General features: G+C 43.6%; 1 protein-coding gene across 1 annotated transcript in view; it reads left to right on the top strand.

The window, feature by feature from the left end:
- LOC106585713 (cytoplasmic phosphatidylinositol transfer protein 1) overlaps positions 1-24,188 on the top strand; it is a 77,160-nt gene that overhangs the window by 29,030 nt on the left and 23,942 nt on the right. The window lies entirely within an intron of this gene.

Below are 24,188 nucleotides of genomic sequence, written 5' to 3'. Positions count from 1 at the left end.
CTTGAGAAGGGGTAATCGTTCTGTCCCCATGACAACGGTCACTCCAGTGACCAAATTCCAGCCTACCAAAACCCTTTTTATGTTTCTCGTTACCACATTTGGATTGAAAAGGGGATTTCAGACAATATGGAATGTAGACATCTAAAACCATAGAACGCTAAAGAGGTTACGGCAAAAAATACCCGTGATTGACTTTTTAACCTCTCTGGGCTAGGCGGGACGAATTCGTCCCACCTACGTAACAGCCACTTGAAGCCTGTGGCGCGATTTTCAAAACCTTAAAAATCCTATTACTTCAATTTCTCAAACATATGACTATTTTACAGCTATTTAAAGACAAGACTCTCGTTAATCTAACCACACTGTCCGATTTCAAAAAGGCTTTACAACGAAAGCAAAACATTAGATTATGTCAGCAGAGTACCAAGCCAGAAATAATCAAACACCCATTTTTCAAGCTAGCATATAATGTCACAAAAACCCAGAAGACAGCTAAATGCAGCACTAACCTTTGATCTTCATCAGATGACAACCCTAGGACATTATGTTATACAATACATGCATGTTTTGTTCAATCAAGTTCATATTTATATCAAAAACCAGCTTTTTACATTAGCATGTGATGTTCAGAACTAGCATACCCCCCGCAAACTTCCGGGGCATTCGCTAACATTTTACTAAATTACTCACGATAAATGTTCACAAAAAGCATAACAATTATTTTAAGAATTATAGATACAGATGTATGCACTCGATATGTCCGATTTTAAAATAGCTTTTTGGTGAAAGCACATTTTGCAATATTCTAAGTACATAGCCCAGGCACCACGGGCTAGCTATTTAGACACCCGGCAAGTTTAGCACTCGCCATAATCATATTTACTATTATAAAAGTTTGATTACCTTTTGTTGTCTTCGTCAGAATGCACTCCCAGGACTGCTACTTCAATAACAAATGTTGGTTTGGTCCAAAATAATCCATCGTTATATCCGAATAGCGGCGTTTTGTTCGTGCGTTCCAGACACTATCCGAAATGGTAAAGAAGGGTCGTGCGCATGGCGCAATTCGTGACAAAAAAATTCTAAATATTCCATTACCGTACTTCGAAGCATGTCAACCGCTGTTTAAAATCAATTTTTATGCCATTTTTCTCGTAGAAAAGCGATAATATTCCGACCGGGAAACTCCTTTTCGGCAAACAGAGAAAAAATCACAAAGACGAGGGCGGTCAGGTCACGCGCCTAAGCCCAGAGTCCCTTGATCGGCCACTTGAGAAAGGCGATAATGTGTTCCAGCCTGGGGCTGGGATGACGACATTCAGGTTTTTCCCGGGCTCTGAGCGCCTATGGACGACGTAGGAAGTGTCACGTTAGAGCAGAGATCCTTAGTAAAAGATAGAGATGGCAAAGAAGTTCCAGAAATGGTCAGACAGGCCACTTCCTGTAAAGGAATCTCTCAGGTTTTGACCTGCCATTTGAGTTCTGTTATACTCACAGACACCATTCAAACAGTTTTAGAAACTTTAGGGTGTTTTCTATCCATATGTAATAAGTATATGCATATTCTAGTTACTGGGTAGGAGTGGTAACCAGATTAAATTGGGTATGTTTTTTATCCAGCCGTGTCAATACTGCCCCCTAGCCCTAACAGGTTAATGTTCTTCCCAAGGAAAGAATGTTCCAGTGACGGGAAAGTTGCCATATTTGTTCTGTCTCTGTTCTTCCCAGCATGAGTTCCCAGATGGGGAGGTGAACACTTGCCCTCTGACCCAGTGCCCCTCGTAAGACCTCACCTATCTGTTTTTTCCTTAACGGTTTTCCCATTCTCAGCGACGGGAAACTGCTGGCATTCCTGGCACATCTGTAGGGAATGTCGGAGGCACTAAAGAAAGACGGGGCACTTTTTGATGCATTAGGATAAGAAGACCTATTTTGAACAAGCCCCCCCCCCTCCACACATGGAGTGTCCCACCCCTTGTTTCCTGTTCAATGGAAAGCATCCAACGGCCACATGACGCAGTCCATCATCACTGTGCAGGGAAGCACAGTCAGCCTATTTGTAGATGCATATTTAGTGTCAGAGCATAACCCCAACATTCACACAGATACACACACGCCGGCCAACCATCATGGTCATCAACATGTCACCACTCTCTACCACAAACTCTCATTGGTTGGCCTACACGCTAACTAACTCTCATTCTTAATGGCTAATGTTTTTAGCAGTTAGCGGCCAACACGCTAACTCCTAGCATCAAAGAGAGGCTAAGCAAGGTGGAACTCTCGGCTAACTGGCCAAAAGTTAAAGTATTTCATTCTCTCCGCTCTTTTTAATTAATTGCTACTTTCCTTACCTCACCTTTAAAAGACTCATATTATCTGGTCATTAGCATTTATCAAGGTCGCCCACTTGTTAGCCGTAATGACCACGGCTTATTAATTTAATCTTTTGGCTTTTCCATGAAATCCAGGTCGTAAAACCGCAGGATGCCATTACGAGGGAAAGAGAGAGAGGCGAAGAGAGGGTAAGGTAGAGAAATAATTGAGGCTTTTTATGTCAATGGTCTTGGCCTTGGTCCACAGGACAGCTCACTCTGGCTCAGGCCATTTTATTGTTGTGGTAGATATTGAGCCCCATAAAATGGCCTCTAGTATAGCTGCTTGTAGTGATGGGGTGGTAGAATTACGTTGGCCTTAGACATAAGGTCAGGTTTAAGATTTTCCCTGACAAGATTTTCCCTGGTCAGGATTGTGACTATAGGAATGTCTATCCGGAGCAGTGTTAAGACGACTAGCTTCGTTTTGCTTATCCAATGCAAAGTTATGTTAATTAAAGCAAAGTACTGCTCTGGGTACAGTATAAAAGGTCACTGCAGGGGTTTGGAGATGGGTGGGGGGGGGAAGAGTGAAAATTAGATGAAGTGAGAGGCAGGGAAGAAGGTACTGCATGTAGTGGGATGAAGTGAGAGTGAAATAGTGGGTGAGAGGGAAATGCAGAGAGAGAGAGTAAGTAAGGGAAAGGATGGAGAAATGGAGGGAGACAGTTGCATAGTAAACTAGAGTCTAGCGCAACACTGCTAGAACATAAGAGAGCCTAGACTCAGCCATAATGAATGAGTTCTGTGGTGTTCCATCAGTGGTACACCCACACCTATCTATTACAGGGATACTTCAGGATTTTGGCAAAGTTTTATCTACTTCCCCAGAGTTATATACCATGGTATTGTGGATACCATGTGTATGTATCTGTGTCCAGTATGAAGGAAGTTGGAGCCAATTTTGCAAGCCAATGCTTACTAGCGTTAGCACAATGACTGAAAGTCTATGAGTATCTGCAGCAATTGCGCTAGTTGGTAACTTTCTTCAAACTGAATGCAGAGACATAACAAATAGTATCCACAAGTTAATCTGACTCTGGGAAAGTAGATAATGGCACTCATTGCCATAATCCCAAACAATACCTTTAACCGTTTCACACATACCAACCACGGGTGTGTTCATTCCACAGTAGTCCCCGCAGAGTACGTTCAAACCGGTGTGATTAGAACCCTTATTTAGAATGTCCTGTTTCGATTCACCCAACAGTCAGTTTGAGCTGGCCACACTTTTTTTCACAGAAACATTTTGCACAAACACAGTCCTTACAACGTTATGTTCTGATTGTGACCAGTTAATTGTTATATGCAGTGTTCAGATATTCACAGAAGTAGAGACGGCATAACACAATTATCCAAACAGGAAAATGTAGGCTACATTAAACATAATAGCTAATAGCAACTACTATTTACAATTCATAACATCACGGGTGAGCTCACCATTGATCAAGATAATTGAGTAAAGCACTTTCTAAAAATCGAAAGTAATCTGATGATGGGTAGTTTGTGTGCACCATCATGTTTTTTTTCCGCGTCAGCCAAACATAAGAAGAGGAGAGGAGTTTGGTCTGTTTGCGGTATGCATGTTGAAGTGGGTGCATCTTCTACTATCATTCGTTTCCAGAAGTTTACTCGAAAGATGAGTGAACCATCCCTTCACCTCATGTTGTTATAACATCTTTGTTCTGACAGACATTTACATGACACCCAAAATGCAATTTATACTGTCAACAAACACGGCACCACACACAGTTAAAAATATATATATTTTACTCATATATGTGTCCATTATAATCTATGCAAGAATCGGAATGCAAACCACATAAATGATTAGCAAGACCGCTAAGGCATGTACAGGCATCTAGAGCTATTCACAAAATAAAAGACAAGAAGGGTAAAATAGTAACAGATCCGCATGATATTAATAAATGCTTTGCGCAGTTTTACTCAGAGCTATATCAATCAAAATGCGATGCTACTGATCCACAAACTATGGAACGCTTTCTCACTGAATGTGAACTTCCTAAACTATACAGGGGGCAGCTGCTGAAACTCGATGCTGGGATAACTTTACAGGAAATTAACACAGCGATAGCACAATTTCCAAACAGCAAGGCCCCTGGGCCCGATGGATATGTCATAGAATTCTATAAGAAGTACTGCACCAGTCCAGCTCCACTTATGTTGCGAATGTTTAAACGATCCAAAGAAAATGCCAAACTCCTGCAAACACTGTATGAGGCTACTATAGCACTGATCTTGAAAAAAGATAGAGATTCCATGGAGATGTCGTCTTATCACCCTGTGTCGTTACTCCCCATTGAAAATAAGGTGTTGACAAAGATATTGGCAAACCGATTGAAAAAATATATTTCTGACATCATACACCCTGACCAGACAGGTTTTTATCCCGGGCCGACATATATACTACAATTTGAGACACCCTTTCAACGTAATGTATCATGATCATAAAGTTGAGGCAGTGGTAATAGCTCTTGACGCAGAGAAGGCATTTGATCAGATTGAGTGGAAGTATATGATGTCGGTTCTGGAGCATTTCGGGTTTGGAAAGGAATTGGTAACACCCGTGGTAACACATCAGGAAATGTCGCAGTCATTCCGCCTCTTCAAGGGCTGCCGACAGGGGTGCCCTATCTCGCCTGCTCTCTTCGCTATAGTCATGGACCCCCGTGCATGTGCCGAATATAGCTCCGGTTAAAATAAAAGACACGCAGCACAACATTTCCCTATATGGAGACGATGTTATTTTGTTTTTATCCAAGCCTAAAACTTCTATTCCCCCTTAACTTGATAAATAGATTCTGCTCCAAGAAAAACTGGCAAAAAAGCTAATTGATGCCGATATCACGGCCTGTGGATATGCAATTTCTGCAATCTACCCCATTTAGAACAGTGATGGACAAGTTCACCAGCCTTGGCATTGTAGTGACGAACTTTTTCAGCTATTGAAAGTGAATTGGGACATGAAAATGTATCAGTTTAAACAAAATATAGATTTTTGGAAACCTCTGCCTATCCCCTTGGTTGGTCATATAAATGCTATTAAAATGGTTGTCCTACCCAGGTTTCTTTACCTCTTCCAATGTCTTCCTCAATTTCATACCACAAAGCTATTTTAAGAAACTGTATTCAATAGTAATTCCGTTTTTATGGGATAACAAGGCAGCCAGAATTTCAAAGAAGCATTTATGCAAGTACAAGATAGAGGGGCTTTGGCCTTCCTCACTTTAAACTGTATTATTGCGCTGCTAATCTGAACATTGTGTCTTTCTGGAGGGAAAGCTTACCTGGGATGCAATAGAATGATATGCCTTAATGGCTTTTGATTGAGCAGGCCCCCTGTCAACGCTCCTCACTCCCTGCACTTATTAATAGTCCGGCATATGTGGAAAAAAAGCCACTTATGACTCTAATCCAGTCATTTGTCATACTCTTAGGATCTGGAAACAGATTAGGTATTTTCTTAACATACCCACTGTATACATTGACAGCTCGATTTGCCTGAATCATGCTTTCCACCCTGCATTGGATGATATGGTGTTTTCACAGTGGAGGGAGAAGGGGCTCGCAACAATTTGTCATTTATACATTGATGATCAGTTACACTGTAATTGTTGAAATGAAGCTAAGTTTAACATACCAACAACACATTTTTTCAGATGCCTCTAAAATCAGGAATTTCTTAAGGTCACATCAGGGGCGGAAATCCCGGGGGACACGGGGGGGACACGACCCCCCCATCCTGGGAAAAATATGATTTGTCCCCCCCAATATATCACTGAAACATAACTATGTAATTTAAATAATATTAATAATACGCAATGAAAGCAATTGTGCTGATTTATAGACACTTAATAGTGCGTTTTTAAGTTTCAAAAGATTGCAACCCCCCCACCCTTTGCCTCACAATGGTTTGATCCACTGCCAGTTCCTTAGCTTGCAAGGTAACAGAGAGGTCGTGTCTACTGTCTGAAAGGCACTCAATGCACGTAACTGACGTGAGGTTAATCCAGTCAATCGCGCACACACACTAGCTGAATATGCAGAGCTAGCACGCAAATATTAACTATTAAGCTAGCTAGTACCTATTCCATTTATGTGGCGTCGTCAAAGATGGAATCAGCATGCAGATGATGTAAGTTAGTGCTTCAAAGTCCCTGTGATAAGGTTAGCGATAAACTGAAATCCAAACTGAACAGAACTACACTCTCTTCTACCATTGTCTTAAATATATTTAATGGTCTCGTTGCAAAAGCTAAATTGCCGCAAGTGAACTTTTATTTATTTATTTTATTTCACTTTTATTTAACCCGGGTAGCAAAGATTATAGCAAACACCACTGAAACTGAATTGGTGCTCGCTAGCTTTGCAAATTCAGCTATTGTTGTAAGCCAGCCAATATGAAACAAACTATTAAAATTACAAAAGGTTGCAGCATATGTTGTGTAAATGGTGAACTCATACAGCTGTCAACTCTTGTCATTTTAATCCGTTTCACATTTGCTAGCTACCGTTAAGATCGAAGCCCAAATAGAATGATAGAAGATGATAGAAGCCCATCTCCTACTGTAAATAACCTACACACTGTGTGTGTGTGTGTGTGCAGCCAGCCAGGTAGAAAAATGGCAGAAAAATAAAAGACGGACATCAGAGTATTTTTCAATGCACCAAAACGCATAGTAAGAACCCTAGTAGCCTCTCAAAGACTAGTTGATAAAATGTTCATAAGAAAGAAATTACATTTTAATGGAAATGTTTCACAATGATGTCATTAGGCAGAGCAGGCAACAGATGGCACACAGACAGCAGAGTTTGGGACAGATATGCAGGGACAGACTGGCAGAGACAGGGAGTCTCAGGTAAGTTTGAGTCTTTGTTTGGCAACATTATGAAAGGTTCTCAATTTTTTTGACTTGTAAAATAGGAACATAATTGGAAAATGCCATGGATACCCCCACTCTCAACTTAAACTGGTGACTGAACTAAGATTTGTTAAAGGCAATGGTATTGCTGTTGTGATTAGTTGTGTAGTTTTGGGTACCGGTAGTTAGGAGTACGGCAAACACCTTATTTATTTGGTTCCTCAATATACATTTACCATATTACAATGTAGGCTATGTGTTACAGCACTACTTTTGGTGTCCCCCTCAGGAATTGCTCTTGAGAAAATGTCATGTAATTGTCCCCTCCAAAGTGGATATCAGATTTTCGCCAATGGGTCACATATCCCACAGTATGGCGTTAAGACAAATAATCCTACATTAGATAGCCTGATCCTTGTCAAACCCCATTCAAAAGGGTCGGTCTCTAGACTGTATGATGTGATACAGGCCCACATAGAGGTATCCACAGACACTATTAAAAGGGCTTGGGAACAAGAACTTGGTTCAGAAATCTCAGATGAGGACTGGGTAGAAGCTCTCAGGAATATAAACCACAGTTCAGTGAATACCAGACACAACCTTGTTCAGTTTAAGGTGATACACAGGTTACATTACTCAAAAGTGAAACTGCATAAAATATTCCCAGACACCTCACCACTGTGTGAGAGGTGCAATGAGGATGAGGGGACGTTGACCCAATTATTTTAGGCATGTCCTAAGTTGCATGCTTACTGAGCTCTCATTTTTTATTACTTATTCTAATGCCTTCGATAGAGTTCTAGCCCCAGATCCATTGATCGCTCTGTCTGGTACAGTTGATGGGAATAACCAGGAGGGGAAGGCTGTCTCTCTTTGTACTCTATTAGCCAAAAGGCTCATATTGTAATTTTGGAAATTGGAGACTGTACCTACCTTTGAAATTTTGTTATGGGATTTAGGGAATGTAATACATATGGAAAAGATTTGATACAATACCTCCCAATAGAAGTCCAATGTTGTACAAAATAGGGCAGCCGATACTGGATAAATGATCTAGTCCTGCTTCATAACTGTGTTGATGATCTGCTGCTACTCTGTGCTGTACTCCACTCAATATTTATTTTGGGCTTAACTACACTGCTTGTAATGACTATATGCTGTCTTCTTATACATGTACCACCTAATAGGATTTTGTTTTGTCCTGTAAATTGGCCATCCCATTCAACAGTACAAGGAATGTCAATGTTTGTATTGCTGTCTTTTTACATTTATTTTTAATTGGAAAATAATAAACATATATATATTTTTTGTTGTTGTCACCAGCACTTGAAAACGTGAATAAAACAGTAAATATATTATGCTCCATGCTACAGTAGAAACGACAACACGATATACAGAAAATAAGGCACTTACTTTGATAGGAACGCGCACATTTTTCCAAAGTTATTAGCTATTTGTAAGGAAAATAACAATGAAGGTAATGCAAGCGCCAAACAGAAAATATGCCATGGGGAAAACATTTGTGCAAGCCTGCATGTTTGCGTACTTGATCTGCGGAAACACTGGGGAGGTGCTTGGGCTCTCCTCGAGGAGAGAAGTTGGTCCGGCTCAGTAAAGCCTCAAACAAATTGTCTGCAACAATGAAATGGTCTACTTCTATGTGAATTAATGAGGAGGCGGAACACACCTCAATTCAAACTGTTGGAACATAAACCGCGCTGCCTGCTAATTATTTGTAGGCTAAATGCCCTGTTGCGTAACAATCCCATTTTAGAACAGTGAGTGCATTCTGACATCCCAATCGTTAAAAAAACTCAAGCTGGGGTGACTGTTAGAGATTTGGAACTCACGCGTGAGGAGGTTAAGAATCCCAAGGTACATGCCTGCGTGCCTGAGCCCATTCTCATGTATCTCTTAGTATCATCAGAGACACAAGGTGAGTTATCACTGCCTAATCATGTTGCCACACACACAGGCAAGGGCTCCCGAGTGGCACAGCGGTCTAAGGCACTGCATCTCAGTCACTCCAGTCCCTGGTTCGAATCCAGGCTGTATCACAACCGGCTGTGATTGGGAGTCCCATAGCCCAGCGTCGTTATGGTTTGGCCGGGGTAGGCTGTCATTTGTAAATAAGCTTTTGTTCTTAACTGACTTGCCTAGTTAAAGGTTAAATATAAAAAATAAACCTTTAAACAAACCTACACATACTCATCATAGGCGTAACCACCAATCACAGCTCTGACTGAGTTCAATGTGGAGCTATCTGAACAGCCCATTCCCACAATACACAATTGTTTTTTTCGTGGGAGAAAAAATGTTATTGGGTATATGTGAATGCTGTGTTTGTACATCAAAGAAGATTGAAAAAGGTCAAGTTAATTAGGTGATTACACTACGTAAGAGGAACGCAGACTAAGCGCCATTGGACATGGTCATTTGTTGAGGAACCTGTTGAACTCTTGTAAAACGTAGAAGCAATGTGTTCATTACAAGCGTGTAGTCGCTAGCATGTAATATTCACAGCTCGCTAGTAAAACAATATGAGTATACTATCTGTAAATGTTTAATGAAAGGTATAAAAACACATTGACATGTAATTATTTGAAAAATCATTAGTAGATATGTAAAAATATACAGTTACAGTATGTTTAATACATTTTCTACATTCATGTACCTGTGACCGCAATTGCAATTACTGTAATGTTATGACCATAGACCATGTCTGCTGGGTGTGGATGACGTTGGGAGATGTTCATGTCAACAGACCATAAATCATGGTCCTGGAGAGAGTTGTATTGTAGGGTCGTTTCTGGTCATGGTCCAGAGTAGCTGGCAGGAACTCTGCCACCACACCTGTCTGTATTGTAGACCTACACCGCCTTATAGGGTAAGATGGAGCGGGTCGTGGGAGACGAGATGTGGGTGTGTGTGAGGGAGAGAGAGAATTTGTGTGTGACGGAATTAATTTTTCTGTCCGTGTGTTTAGGGAGTCTTGTGACTGTCCTTGCCATCTTACGATGGAGAGAGAGTTAAACGTGGCCCACCAGGCTAAAAATAGCATCAGCCCCTGACCTCTCCTTGATTAATACAGCCCTTTGAGTCACATACACACACACACACACACACACATACACACCCTTGGGGATTTCCATCAAAGCTGCCTTCATTGACCTTTCCCTTATACTTATGCATACACAATTTATAGCACTGACACACACACACACTGGCAAAGACATTCATACACACACAGACTTACACCGCCTCATAAACACACATTCTCATTCAAAGTCAAACACGCACACCCACACACCCGCGCAGTATAAACAATCTTTAGTGTTGAGGATGATTCCTCTCCACCATGTAGGGATGTTCCCAATGTGAAAATGTTCACTAAATATGCCATTCTCCACATTACATAATGTTTTTCCATTCGCCAGCACTCAGGGTTAGCGTAAGTCTTCAGCGGACAGAATTCTTTAGTGATGCTCCCTCCCCACCAGCCACTTAAGTCTGCAACCCAAATATCACCCTATTCCCTATATCGTGCACTACTTTTGACCAGGGCCCATAGTGCACTACTTTTGACCAGAACCCTATGTAGGGAAAAGGTTGCCGTTTGGCATGCAGCCTTAAATGAAGGCCAGAGTGATGTTATGGGACGCTGCAAATTATGTTTCTGACTTCTCCGTCTGTAAAGTACTGGCAAACCTAACAGAAGTGTGTGTGTGTGTGTGTGTGTGTGTGTGTGGGAGAGAGAGGCACTGACAGAGAGGGGGGAGAGGGAGCGACAGAAAGGGGGGGGGGGGGGGGGAGCTACAGATGGTGAGGGGGAGGGAGCTACGGAGAGAGGGTGGGGGAGAGAGAGTTAAGGATAAAGGGGCATGGGAACAAGAGAAAGTGGTGGAACTCTGTGGGTGCAAAGTGAGACCCATGATTTGACACGATCCCTTGCAGTATGTCGTCACTGTTTCTTTACCGCCTTATGGTACTTAGTGTGTGGCTGATGTAAGCGGCATGAACACCAGGGTATCTCAGGTCGCTGTCGTGGTGTACTTTTCAGCACTGTTTTCTGTGGCTGTTTGTGCTAACGTTTCCACTGCCTCATTGGTGACACCTCTGAACCCAATAACAGCGGGAAATACTGTTGCTTAGCTCTGACCACAGTGACACACAGGGGAGTTAAAATAGCAGTTTGTTCACTTGTTTGTTCGGCTCTGTATTTCCACTCTCACAACAGAGAGAGCGAAAGAGAGAGAGAACATGCAAGGTGAGATATACAAATACTTCCTGACATCTATGTCCTTGACCGCCTTTAGCCCCCTCTATAAAAGACTCACATGATGTTTCCTTTATGTTGTGGTGTCCAAGCCCCTATCACGATGTTTCCTTTATGTTGTGGTGTCCAAGCCCCTATCACGATGTTTCCTTTATGTTGTGGTGTCCAAGCCCCTATCACGATGTTTCCTTTATGTTGTGGTGTCCAAGCCCCTATCACGATGTTTCCTTTATGTTGTGGTGTCCAAGCCCCTATCACGATGTTTCCTTTATGTTGTGGTATCCAAGCCCCTATCACGATGTTTCCTTTATGTTGTGGTGTCCAAGCCCCTATCACGATGTTTCCTTTATGTTGTGGTATCCAAGCCCCTATCACGCTATGTTTTCAGTGGCGCACAGTAAATGGGATTTCAAGGTATGGCTTAAACCCTGTGGGAAAAGTGCTATGGACTCATACACACACACAAACCACTTTACAGTACACACTAAAACGCGCACACACACATGCATAGGCTATTACACTCTTTCTCGCTCTTTCTTTCTCTCTCTCACACACACACACACACCATGTTTTTCTCTCTATCGAGGACAGATGGGTGGGTCTCAGGTGTGAAACAGGAGACTCAACACGCGAGTGTCCCATTGTCCCCCTCTCTCCACTGGGGAACACAGAGCTACTATTCAGCTGCCATTATCCTCCATGATGAGAGATAAAATAAGCTCCCGATGACAATTGCCAGAGGACTAGAAAGAAAGAGTGGCTGAAAAAAGAAAGAGAGAATGGATGAGAATGATGTGAGAATGAGAATGCATGAGAGGGGAGAGAGTGGAGGAGAAGAGAAAGCAATAAGGAGAGAATATGAGCGGCAGAGAAATCAGAATGAATGAACTGTGAAGGAGGAAGAGGGGAAAGCGAGATAATGGGAGAGTGAATGGAGAGAAAAAGCAAATTTAAGAACCAGAGGACAAGAGAAGGAAAAAGAGACCGTGAATAGGTTTGAATGAAAAGTGAACGGGGAAGAGAGAGTGAAAGACAGTGGAGGAAAGGAAAGTGAGACTGAGAAGACAGGGCAGCCTTGTCTAGTGTAATCCCAATACAGCAGGTGTCGGAGTGTCCCTGTGACACATTGGACACGCTGGTCCTCAATGCTTTATGGCTTTTAATGGGACTTTGTGTCCCACTAAGCGACCGGAGCAGTATCCTCGTAAATCAACCGCTTTTTTTTTAAGGCGCGGAGGCAGTCGGCGACAGGAACGTATTGCTACTACCTTTCACTGAAGTAAATGGGTTTAGCAGCGTTTGCGTCATTGAGTAGAAAATCGAACAAACAGAATGTCCATTCCGTTTAATAAATTCACTGATTCTATTTTGACCTTTTATTGAATTTCATTGTCAATGACATCATTGGGTTTCATTGTGTGTGTGTGGCTATGTGCTACCTGATGCGACTGCAAGATCCGGTGACTGACTGGTCCGTTGTGCCAAAACTCTACCTACATGTGTATTTATCTTACTGTTTTTACCAAACAAATGGCAATGATTTAACAGAATGAATAAGAACATAAACTTACTTGACGATGGTAATATATTTTCAAAGCCATAGCTACTTATTTTGTTAATTCACTCGTTGCCTAATACAGAGTATATATGTCCAGTTTCGCAGAAACAGATCAAGCCTAACCCTGGATTCAAAAGCATGCTCAATGGAGAATCGCAATTGAATTTGCTTCTTAGTTCAGGACTAGACTTCGTCTAATCTGGTTCCGGGAACCCAGCCCTTAGAGTTTAATTCTATTACTAAATATGAAGAGTTGTGTGCATGACAGTTGTACCTTCAAAATATTCCAACTTCCACAATGATTAAGTCTCCCTACAGCACAGTAAACAACAATTTTATGACCCAGTTGCCTTTAGTCCGGCTTAGCTCCCAGGTTCATGCTGAGGTCACCGCCATAGGTTCATGCTGAGGTCACCGCCACAGGTTCAAATCAAATTTTATTGGTCACATACACATGGTTAGCAGATGTTAATGCGAGTGTAGCGAAATGCTTGTGCTTCTAGTTCCAACCATGCAGTAATATCCAACAAGTAATCTAACAATTTCACAACAACTACCTTATACACACAAGTGTAAAGGAATGAATAAGAATATGTACATATAAATATATGGATGAGCGATGGCCGAACGGCATAGGCAAGATGCAGTAGATGGTATAGAGTACAGTATATACATATGAGATGAGTAATGTAGGGTATGTAAACATTATATAAAGTGGCATTGTTTAAAGTGGCTAGTGATACATTTATTACATCCAATTTTTAATTATTAAAGTGACTAGAGATTTGAGTCAGTATGTTAGCAGCAGCCACTCAATGTTAGTGATGGCTGTTTAACAGTCTGATGGCCTTGAGATAGAAGCTGTTTTTCAGTCTCTCGGTCCCTGCTTTGATGCACCTGTACTGACCTCGCCTTCTGGATGATAGCGGGGTGAACAGGCAGTGGCTCAGGTGGTTGATGTCCTTGATGATCTTTTTGGCCTTCCTGTGACATCGGGTGGTGTAGGTGTCCTGGGGGGCAGGTAGTTTGCCCCCGGTGATGCATTGTGCAGACCTCACTACCCTCTGGAGAGCCTTACGGTTGTGGGCGGAGCAGTTGCCATACCAGGCGGTGATACAGCCCGACAGGATGCTCTCGATTGTGCATCTGTAAAAGTTTGAGTGTTTTTGGTGACCAAGCCGAATTTCTTCAGCCTCCTGAGGTTGAAGAGGCACTGTTGCACCTTCTTCACCACGCTGTCTGTGTGGTTGGACCATTTCAGTTTGTCCGTGATGTGTACGCCGAGGAACTTAAAACTTTCCACCTTCTCCACAACTGTCCCGTCGATGTGGGTATGGGGCTGTTATTGTCATGCACGGGATAGACATTAGGATGTAAGTGTATTCAAATCTATTCAAATATACCCAAAAGTCTATATTATATGAATTAAATAATATTATATTAATGGCACTTATTCTCGAAAGTTTATTGAAATGTGTATGTGCAGTATTACAGTTAAGTTAGTTTTATACAGGTAGGATTACTGTACAGGTAGTGCCACATCCTCCTGCTGTGTGTAATGGATGGATGTCATGAGAGGAGAGGGGTGGAGGGGAGAGAGGAGGAGAACAGGGCGGCTAATGCTTTGTTTACCTCCTCTCAAGTTTCTGGGGATTTACAGTCCCAGGGCCCGGCTCCCTCCCACAGACCATTACTCTCTTGTTCTGTCTCTCTCTCTTTCTCTCTCTCGTTCTTGAACTCCGTCTCTCACTCATTCTCATCATCCTTCTCTTGTTCTCCCTGTTCTCGTTTTCATTTCTGTTCCCTCTCGTTCTCTCCCTCACCCCTTCCGGCCCTCCACCTCTCTCTCGCTCCCTCTCCCTTTCTCCCTCTCTAAGAGTGATGGGGTTTTACTGCAGTGTATCCTACTCCACTGTTGCTCACCAAGCAACAAAGTCCTCCTGTTTCTCTCCACCCCCAGTTCTATTTCTTCCTTTTAATGTGCTCTGGGCTCAGCTCTCCTTTCTCCTGCTACCCTCACTCCCCTCCTGTGTTATTAAACTTCAACCCAGCCCAAATGTAGGCCTGTCTTTTCACATCGGTTAATCTTTCCAGAGGTTCTGAATCATTTTACAACCCTCCTAATTCTTGTTCCTCCCCTGGGTGTGTCCACTTGTGTAACGGTGTGTGTGTAATTAAGTTTTGCGTGACGGTGTTACAACAAAATGTGCCCCTGTGTCTTTTTCCTGTCTGTCTGCCCTTTTTAAAAGGGTAACGTTAAGGATTTTATGAGGACGTGAGCTCACGAACACAAGCATAATTGGATGTTTAGACGTCTATTCAGCCTCGCAGTTAGGCAGATTTTTTTCAAATATGACTCTTAAGATTCCCAAAGCCTGACAGTTTCAAAAGAGAGGAAGGGAAAGTATGCATTTGTTCTTCATGGAACGGTTCTGAAATATCAATAAACAGTTAACAAATGTGAGGACAAAAGTACAGAGAGAAATGGTGGAGGTTGAACACAGTCATGTCAGAGATGCATTAGGGGTAATTGACTGCTTTCAAATCCAAAGCACTGAGGTAAAACCACACTGAGGTATTGATTCAGACTTTGTTGTGACAAGTAGGCGTGATCATGTGGACGTGTGTGTTAGCCAATGAATGAACAAGACCATTAGAGGAAGACATACACACGCACAGCAAGACACTTACTGACACACACACACTCACTGTCTCTCTCTCCCCACCTCTCAACACACATCCAAGAGAAAGAGAATAGACTGAGTGTGTATGTCAGGGCCTCTCCCGCAGCGAGGCGGCATGTTTCAGATTGCTCTTCACACTGCTCCTGTGCGCCCAACCCACCGGCCTCAACAGCTGTGGGCGTGAATTTGCCGTTCATATACGCTCACTGTGACCTTCTCCTCAAGGTCGACATAACCGCCACTGCTGAGAAATATGCTTCTGATCTGTGGAGGTTGCGTCCCAAATGGCCCCCTATTTGCTATGTAGTGCACTACTTTTGACCAGATCTCTAATGGGAATAGGGCACTATAGTGGGAATAGGGTGCCATTTGAAACGTATCCAGTGATGGGCTGCCTAGATGTATCCTCACTATCCCTCCTGTCATTCACGTACATAGTAATCTCTCTTCACTGGGTGCTTGTCTAATGCAGCAGTAGGTTTATATCTAAGTGGAGGCTATGGTGGTTTGATGGATGGATGGAGGATAGATGGAGTTTTTACAATCTTTGTTTTGCGCTCTCTTTCAACTACATAATTCTATCCCTCCATCTCTTCCCCTCTTCCATCATCCCATTAGAATGACCATGGCCTTCATCACAGGAAGTCATCCATCCCAGAATGCCCCTCTCCACTGACTCAGGGGCGGCCTCAGCCGCTGGCGTCCCCTGGGGGCACGTATGATGACGAATAGTCAACGCTGTGACGATGAATAGTGATTACGGTGGTGATTATGTATTCTGGGCGTGCGAGGCGTGCGACTCAGCTGGGATGCTTGCCACTTAATCAGATTTAGGCCAATTAAGCATGTGGAAAGTGTCAGGGCCTAGGCCCGGGCCGGATCCTGGGCACCAGGTAGACAAGTTCGGCCCTGTTTGTCTCACTCCAGCCCAGACAAGGCCACAGCCTGGCCCCCCTCCACTTCTATCCTCCATCTTACTGGGGGTGTCCGCTTTAGTCAATTTCATGGACTGTGGGTAAGGCCTGACCAAAGTGGATGTATTGGTGTCAGAAAGGATGTTTGTTTGTGTGTTGGCGTGTGTGTCTCCATCTGGTGGGCTAACCCATATAAATAACCATGTCGAAGAACAGGAAGCATGTCTGGAAAGGACACTGTTGGCCGTTGGCCTGCTGAGCCAGAGGGATGAATTATGGGTAGTGGAGTCGCCATAGCATTCAGTGACACTGCTCTATAATGATGTCAATCCACCTTCTGTGACGCATCTGTTGAGACAGACTTCAGAGCCGGGTAGACTGTAAATACATATGAAGAGAACTACAGGTAATACATGCTAAATGCTCACTTCAAACATGGATGCTAGCATGACGTGCGACTCAGATGGTTTGCTTCCTGTTGCTATCCGGCTCGAAGGACCATGACAAAGAGCTATACAGTCAGAGTCTGAGGGGCCAACTGAGAGGGTTGTGTACAGAGGAAGTGAATTGGGGGCGGTTGTACTCTTGCAACACCAGGGTTGTAGGTCCGATTCTCATGTGTGCCATTACTTTCTATTGGATATGCTAACTGTGAACAGATTTGGATAAAAGCAACTCGTTATGTTGTATGCTAATGGCTGCTTTGGCTTCCCAAACAGAGACCAAAAGGATATTCAAAACCCAATTTGAATAATTCATATTGGTTTCTCTGTGTTTGCATTCATCATAGACCAATTATCATCTCTCTCTCTCTCTCTCTCTCTCTCTCTCTCTCTCTCTCTCTCTCTCTCTCCTCACTCATTCTCTGTCACCCTCCTTCCCTCTGTGTCATCTCTCTTTCTTAGAGAGGAGAGCAGGCAGGCCAGTGGTGGTAGTGTTGCGTGAGATGCTGGCTCAGGCCCTAATCTGGTCCTGTCACTGTCTGTGCTGAGGCTCATGGGATGTGTGCATTGTGTCTGAGATGAGAGGAACAGGGCAGAGCAACCGCCAGTGAGAACGACTCTCATTGCGGCTATATTGAGCACATGAGAAAAGGGAAATGCTGTACTTCTCACACACTCACTCACTCCCTTCCCCACAGACTTAATCAAGCCTTCATCTGGCTCATAGCCCCCTCCCTACCGACCATGTTATCACACTGATGATACTCTGGTTTACACACACACACACACACACACACTAATTGACCCCCCTGCACCTATTGACTCAGAAGCACACAGGGATAATCTTATCTTGAGAGAGCAGTACCCCTGCGCTCTGCACAATTGATTCAATGTGCACATCAGTGTGGAAGTGTATGGAATATATTTCCCAGCTGAGTGAATGAGGCTACTAGGGAGTGATGGCGCCATAGCTGAGACGGCAGTATCTGGAAGCGGTGGGGGGGTAACGGTATGGCATGTCGTAAGGGGGCTATCAGTGTAATCCTAGCCAGGCATTCTCCACAGGGAATAATGGGTATTCGATCCAGCAAGCCACGCCGGTTCAATGGCGTGATGATCTCTGTGGTCAGAATGATATATAGTGTGTGTGTTGGTGGGGGGGGGGGGGTGCTCTGCCACTGTCGCTCCCTCTACAGTCGGAGTTGAGAACAGATCTCGATCAGGCCGGGGTTATCTCCCCTGAGCCAGCTATATACTCACCATGCCTTCTTTTTTCCAGTGGAGGTAGGCTGTCACAGGCAATCTGATCTAATCATGTAGCCCATCTCCTCCTCTTATGGTGTCTCTCATGGTTTAGCTAATCCATCAGTTTAATCGTTGGCAGGTCTCATTGTTGTCGATTGGAGGGGGGGTTTAAAAGGCCCATAGAGAATAAAATTAAGCCGTACATTGTTTGTAGATTACCTCTTGGCAGTATTAGACTAGAGAAGACAGGGATTGAACTGGTTCTGATGCCTACCTTTTGGACTGTATGCGGCACCTGGAATTTCCTTCCTCTCACTCTGTCTCTCCTGCTCTCCCTCTGCCGACAGAGACCCGTTCAAGCCTTAATGGAGATGAGAGAACTTGAGAAATGGGGAAACAGAAATTAGTAAGGCGCTAATTCATATGAACAGTCTGCCTTTGGGGCAGGGGAGAGATTTCTTTTGACATTCTCTCTCTTTTGTCTAAGCCATTCTCTGGTTGGGAGCGTGTATTTTTTGCTACCTGCCAGGGCATAGTGGTCGCGGTAATGGATTCTTCCCAGGGTTGCTATGGAGCTTCTTTGGGGGTCGACACTCATCTGGTTCACGAGGCGGAACAGCGCAATTAGCGTAGCTGTTAGCGTTGAGGTGTAGGTAGCGTCGGATAATTGGGTTAGTGGAAAGAAGGTTCACTGATCGCCTACTTTGTAGGCTAATCTTACAGTGCTTTCCGTGACTTTTGGCAATATACACAAAGAGACAGATGCATATTAATAAAAATAAAAAAAGATATTCATTAGTATTCAGCAACTGTAAGACGCCGTCTTTTGCAGCATTATTTGCCATGTCAACAATGACACTAGCAACTCTTTATAGCCTTCTTGTGTAGACTATTCTAGATGCATAACAAGTGTGCCTTACAGCTGTTGTGGTGTTTAAACATATTAGTGCACAAAGTCTCCCTTTCATCTTGAGGCCCAAAATGAATCTATCAGTGTTTACTTTTTTAATTAGATGTTCAGAAACGGGCAAGAAGAAGCGTTTGGCTCTGGGCCAAGCGTCTGTTTCCACACCCAATTAAAAACAATGCAGCTAGCGCTCGCCGGCTACCGCTTTTAGCATGTCTATTTGTGAAGAAGTATTAGAGCTGGAGGCCCCGTGTGTTTGATGAGCAACGTCCAAATAGAATAACGGGTGGGGATCATCTCTGCGTAGAATTCCTCCACTCTTCCCTCCCTCTTTTATCGCCCACACCCTCTCATTTCCCCCTCTCCGACCCAGACGAAGGGATGGAGGGGCTTGTACAATGATATATGCACCACTTTGTCTGCCTCCGGGCTCACCATAAATCGCTTCCTTGGCGAAGCGTGCCGCATCGACCGTACATAATCACCAGGGGAATTCTGATTCTAGCCACCATCGATTGTTGCGGATTTATACTTACTTACTGACTTTATTGTCCCCATGGGGAAATTTTGAAGGAAAAATGCCGCTTTTGTTTATTCATATCTCTGTCCACTCGGACTGTGGTTGTCTGAGAAAGTAGTACAGGCCACACGACCGGTCAGCTTTTCCTGGTCAAGTCACATGGTCAGGAACACTCCTGGTTAGCCCTTAGCCCGTAGGCTAACGTCATACTCCATAACCCGATCCCATAGTTTGTCCTGGTCAGGTCACCCTGAACATAACCTGACGTCTACTAACACACTATCTATACCAAGGTATGATCTAGACCTAGAGATATTGCCAAGCAGGTTGTTTTTGTATCCATGGTATTGACCGAGCAGCAGCATTCTAATCTGTAGCCGTATTGATAAAGCTGTTGTTCAGTGACAGAGACTAACGGGACCAGTGCTGTCAGTTGCATTGTCATCAGGCAAATTGCATAAGCAGGCCAGGGTTGTTGGTTGGGGCTCTTCTGCTTATTGAAGCTTTGATTCATCTTTATTCTTTACCTCTCTTAAGACGGCACAGATGCCAAAGAAACTAGGGTGTGCATTCCAAATGGCAACCTATTCCCTGTATAGTGCACTACTTGTGACCAGGGCCCATAGGGTACACTATAGGGAATGGGTTGCCATTTGGGACGCATACTAGATGAAGTGGGTTTGATCAAGTAGCGTATGTTTTAACGTGAATTCTGTGGACTGTTGAAGCGCTCCATTTTTTATTTGCAGACCCAAGGACGGTATTCAAACGATCAGTGCCAAACGTTGTTTGTCCTGCAAACATTTCCAACTAGCCTGCGAACAGAGATATCGCTGGAGCGGTATCAAACATATGGAAGCCATGTTTTTGACACCTTTCCATCTATTCCATTCCAGCCTGTCCTACTATATCTCTCCCACCAGCCTCCTCTGGTTCAACATTGATCCCCTGCCCCTCATCACTGTTTCAAATGAGAACATGGACAATGGCTTATTCAACCAATACAAGATACTGTATTCTGGCTCTCTCTATATTTTGAAACTGCTGTCCGTCGTCAACAAAGATTATCACTAGGGCTGTTGCAGTGACCATATTACCGCCCCACTGGCGGTCATCATGAGTCCTGACTGTAGTAAAATTCCACATGACCGTTGAGTCACGGTTGTCTCCTCTTATGCACTCCGGACATGCGTTGGCAGTACCCAACTTGCTAATGATCATCAGGTCGCTAATGGCCTGGTACTCAAGGCTCTTTTGTCCTTCTAACCACTCTGACGTCAATGCAAATGGAATGGAGAATCACATCAAATAAGTATCTTCAAAACAGAATGTGCTTTTAAAGCTCACCTCACTGTGATTGATCAATTTGAAGAAAGAAGTTCAACAGGTAGAACTGGGTGTAAAGGATGGTCGTTGTGGATGTTGTTTCAAAGCCTAACGCAACGAAATGGACAGCTTTCTAAGGTAATGATTCATTCAAAATATCCATATGCATATTAGAGCTTATGCATAGGCCTATATATGAGCACAAGCCCCCCCAAAAAACTGAATTAAGATAATGATTGGTTGCATCACTGCCTGGTACGGCAACTACTCGGCCTCTGACCGCAGGGCACTACAGAGGGTAGTGCGTACGGCCCAGTACATCACTGGGGCTAAGCTGCCTGCCATCCAGGACCTCTACACCAGGCGGTGTCAGAGGAAGGCCCTAAAAATTGTCAAAGACCCCAGCCACCCTAGTCATAGACTGTTCTCTCTACTACCGCATGGCAAGCGGTACCGGAGTGCCAAGTCTAGGAGAAAAAGGCTCCTGAACAGGTAATCAAATGGCTACCCGGACTATTTGCATTGTGTGCCCCCCCCCCCCCCCCAACCCCTCTTTTTACGCTGCTGCTACTCTCTGTTTATCATATATGCATAGTCACTTTAACCATACATTCATGTACATACGACCACAATTGGCCCGACCAACCAGTGCTCCCGCACATTGGCTAACCGGTCTATCTGCATTGTGTCCCACCCGCCAACCCCTCTTTTACACTACTGCTACTCTCTGTTCATCATATATGCATAGTCACTTTAACCATGTCTACATGTACATACTACCTCAATCAGCCCGACTAACCGGTGTCTGTATGTAGCCTCGCTACTGTATATAGCCTCGCTACTGTATATAGCCTGTCTTTTTACTGTTGTTTTCTTTCTTTACCTACCTATTCACTTAACACCTTTTTTGCACTATTGGTTACAGCGTGTATGTAAGCATTTCACTGTAAGGTCTACCTACACCTGTTGAATTTGGCACACGTGACAAATAAACTTTGATTTGATTGTGCCATTATACAATACATAGTTTACCACGTGTTACGCACGGCAGAAAAACATAAACAAAACTGATTTAAGATGTCATTGGTTTAGCATATACTCCAAAATGTAAACAAATTCTAGTAATCGCCTTTGAGTGTCGACTGTATTAATATGCATACTGGATGGACTGGTTACCTTATGCTAAGCTCCAAACTTTTCATTCCTTAGTCTGGGAGAAAAATGAGAGGCCTAGGCGACGCTGTTGGTTCACTGATAATGCAGGGCGGCTTACATAGTTAGCCTACAAGTATAGTGAATTTGTATTTGATTTTGAATAGCCTAGTAATAGCGCATTATATTCTCATAATGAATAGGCTGACACATTACCTTTTAGCTACGTATCTCACCACCATGCGTTTCCATCTCCTCCCCTCTCTCCTTCATTCCTTTCTTGAGAACACAGAGAGAGGGGCTGTCAACAGTTTTTAATGAAATAGTTTTCACAACAAAACCTATCCTTTGAGGCGTATTTTAATCCATATCGGATGAACCGTTTAGAAATTACATCACTTTTTGTACATAGTCCCCCCCCCCCCCCATTTTAGGAAACCAAATGTATTGGGACAAAGTCACTTATATATGTATGTGTATTAAAGTAGTACAAGTTAAGTATTTGGTCCCATATTCCTAGCAGACAATGACTACATCAAGCTTGTATCTCTACAAACTTGTTGGGTGCGTTTGCTGTTTTGCTTTGTTCCATTTCAGATTATTTTGTGCCCGATTTAGAAATTAATGCTAAATAATGTATTGTCATTTTGAAATCACTTTTATTATAAATAAGTGTTTCTAAACACATGATTACAGATAATCCTGAATGAATCGTGAATAATGATGAGTGAGAAAGTTAGACGCACAAATATCATACCCCCAAGACAAACTAACCTCTCACCATTACAATAACAGGGGAGGTTAGTATTTTTGTGGGGGTATGATACTCTAGATATACAAAAGTGTGTGGACCACCTTCAAATGAGTGGATTCCAGCCACACCTGTTGCTGACAGGTGTATGAAAACGAGCACACAGCCATGCAATCTCTTTAGACTGACATTGGCAGTAGAATTGCCTTACTGAAGAGTTCAGTGACTTTCAACGTGGCACCGTTATAGGATAAAACCCTTCCAACAAATGTCTGCCCTGCTAGAGCTGCCCTAGTCAACTGTAAGTGTTCTTATTGTGAAGTGGAAACATCTAGAAGCAACACTGGCTCATCCTCGAAGTGGTAAGCCACACAAGCTCACAGAAAGGGACCGCTGAAGTGCGTAGCGTGTGAAAATATTCTGTCCTCACTTAGAACACTCACTACTGAGTTCCAAACTGCCTCTGGAAGCAACATCAGGTCAAGAACTGTTTGTCGGAAGCTTCATGAAATGGGTTTCCATGGCCAAGCAGCCGCACACAAGCCTAAGATCACCATGCGCAATGCCAAGCGTCGGCTGGACTGGTGTAAAGCTTGTCGCCGTTGGACTCTGAAGCAGTGGAAACCTGTGTCTGGAGTGATGAATCACGCTTCACCATCTGGCAGTCTGATGGACGAGTCTGGGTTTGGCGGATGCCAGGAGAATGCTGCCTGCCCCAATGAATAGTGCCAACTGTAAAGCTTGGAAGGGGGAATAATGGTCTGTGCATGCAGAAATGGTTTGTCGAGATCGGTGTGGAAGAACTTGACTGGCCTGTACAGAGCCCTGACCTCAACCCCATCGAACATCTTTGGGATGAATTGGAACGCCAACTGCGAGCCAGGCCTAGTCACCCAATATCAGTGCCCGACCTCACTAACGCTCTTGTGGCTGAATGGAAGCAAGTCCCCACAGCAATGTTCTAAAATCAAGTGGAAATCCTTCCCAGAAGAGTGGAGAATGTTCTAGCAGCGAAGGGGGGACTAACTCCATATTAATGCCCATGATTTTGGAATGAGATGTTCAACGAGCAGGTGTCCACATACCTGAATGGCGTTCACTGTAGGCCCTACCCACTTTTCCGACTGTACTTCTCCAGTTTGGGCCATATGAAG

The sequence above is a fragment of the Salmo salar genome, chromosome 02, assembly GCF_965601325.2.
Source record: "Salmo salar chromosome 02, fSalSal1, whole genome shotgun sequence".
NCBI lineage: Eukaryota > Metazoa > Chordata > Actinopteri > Salmoniformes > Salmonidae > Salmo > Salmo salar.
This window is presented reverse-complemented; position numbering and strand designations above follow the sequence as displayed.